Source organism: Bos indicus x Bos taurus, chromosome 21 (assembly GCF_003369695.1).
Source record: "Bos indicus x Bos taurus breed Angus x Brahman F1 hybrid chromosome 21, Bos_hybrid_MaternalHap_v2.0, whole genome shotgun sequence".
NCBI lineage: Eukaryota > Metazoa > Chordata > Mammalia > Artiodactyla > Bovidae > Bos > Bos indicus x Bos taurus.
Window position 1 is genome coordinate 35,969,816 of NC_040096.1, and position 2,139 is coordinate 35,971,954.

Consider the following 2,139-nt stretch of genomic DNA (forward strand, 5'->3'; position numbering starts at 1 on the left):
ATTATTTAAGGCCTTTAATCCTACTGCAAGAAACTCTCTGTAACACTTGGACATTCATTCTGCCAACAACAATTCGCTGAGTTCTTGTTATGGGTCAGACATTTGCAGTCGAGGTACAGAGTCATGTTTGAGCTAATACATAATTATGATAATGTGTGATGAGATCTGTAATAGGAGGGAGGTGCTGTCCGTCCCAGGAACTCAGCACAGCATATGAGATTTTTCCCTTCCGGGTGCCGCTAGCTTCATCTTCCTCCTCTTCTCCCAATTTGACCTAGTTCTAGACACACTGGAATTCTGGAAATGTCATTAAAAGGCCACTGTTTTTCACAATATCATGGTGTCTACAGCTGTTACTTCTGCTTTAAATGACACTCTTCATCTTCTCTGCCTGCTGAACTTTTACTTATCTTTTAAGGTTTAGTTCAAATGCAAACTCCTTGTTGAAGCCTTCCTTTATTTCTCCATCTTTCTCATTCTTTCATCCCTCAGTCAACCTTTCCTTCTATCAACTCCAGAGCATTTTGTCTTTTCCTCTCTTATGACATTTATTATTTGACGTATATTCTATTTTAGCAATTTATAGACATTTTGATTTTTACTCTTATTGGTTTACAAACTCTTTAGGTCAGAAATCATGCATTTCTTCCCCTCTGACACTTACTATTGGAAACTGCATATTGTTCAAAATGCTTTTTGATTAGAAAAATGTCATTTGCTTAAAAGCTAATATCAAATTTATATGTTACATCATTTAATTCTCAGAATCACCCTGCAAGATAAATTTTTTTTCTGGCTTCATTCACTTTATTTTTCTCATAAATCTAGGTGGTGGCTACCAGCTAGAGCCTGGGTTATCTGCGTGGAAAGTCTGGTGTAGGTCTTTATAAGGTGGTCAGTGAACTCCTGATATGGAGACCTGGGGAACACTTTATAATGAGATCAGGGGTGAACTGCCAGTAGATCTTGGAAATGGCATCGAAGTGGCTTCGGTGAAGTTGCCCAGGGTGGTGGTGCAGCCCTCAGCAGAAGGGTAGCAGTTTTCAATTCTGGCCATCAGCAGTAGCTTCTTGGGCACAGGGGCTGAGATGATGCTAGTAACCCTGGGGCAGGGATGAGAGGCACCAGCACATAGCCACGGCGGGCAGTCACCTTGCAGGGGATGGTATGGGGTTTGCTGATCTTGTTACCATAGGAGCCTCATCCAACAGGGTCAGTGGAGAGCTGGCCAGGATGATGGTCCCACAGATGGCCCTGGCTACCTCCTGAGAACACTTGACACCCAAAGCAATATGTCTGTCATAATCCCTAGTGGGGACAAATGCCTTCAACCTGGTTCACTAGCCAGCACAGGTCTGCTTCAGCACAGCCATAATCTTCAAACGCTGGGAAAGATTGAGGGCAGGAGGAGAAGGGGACAACAGAGGATGCGATGTTGGGTGGCATCACTGACTCAATGGACATGATTTGAGCAAACTCCGGGAGATGGTGAAGGACAGGGAAGCCTGGAGCCCTGCAGTCTATGGGGTCATAAAGAGTTGGACACAAGTGAGCCACTCTACAACAATCTTCAAAGCTCTGTCCTTGAGGGATGCCCCCAGGAAAGTCAGTGATTCCTTGATGAGCAAAGAGAAGAGACAGATCTCCAAAGAGGTGATTTCATGTCCTTAACCAGGCAGCCCAGCTTGGTGACAGGGAGCCACTCCTTGTCCTTGCCTCCATAAGCTCTCGAGCTGAAACCTGGGTCCCAGATGCCACTACAGAAGCCTCCACAGAGGCTATTGTGGCCTCCCATTCCAGGGCTCCCAGGGCCTCGAGCCCTCTTGCAGCACCAGCATCATCTACTATTTTGTATTTTTATGGAGAAGAGCAAGAGAAATATCATCATCATTTTACAAATGAAGAAGCTAAATGGGTTAAATGAGTTGCTCAAAACCACACAGATCAGAAATGGTGACCTGATCTGGTTTTAATGGTCATTTTTATTCACGAGCCTACAAAGCATAAATGAGACTGGTTGTGCAGCTGCACCTTCATTTTTACATCCTTGTTACTCAAAATGTGATTGACAGATGATCAATCAGAATGGCATCACGTGGAAGACTGTAAGAATGCAAAGTCTTAGGCCCATCTTACACC

The 2,139-nt window shown here is 44.2% G+C and overlaps 1 pseudogene; it reads right to left on the reverse strand.

Annotated features, from left to right (window-relative positions):
• Positions 1-816: 816 nt before the first annotated feature.
• LOC113879592 lies at positions 817-1,795 on the reverse strand (annotated as a pseudogene).
• Between the last annotated feature and the right edge of the window lie 344 nt (positions 1,796-2,139).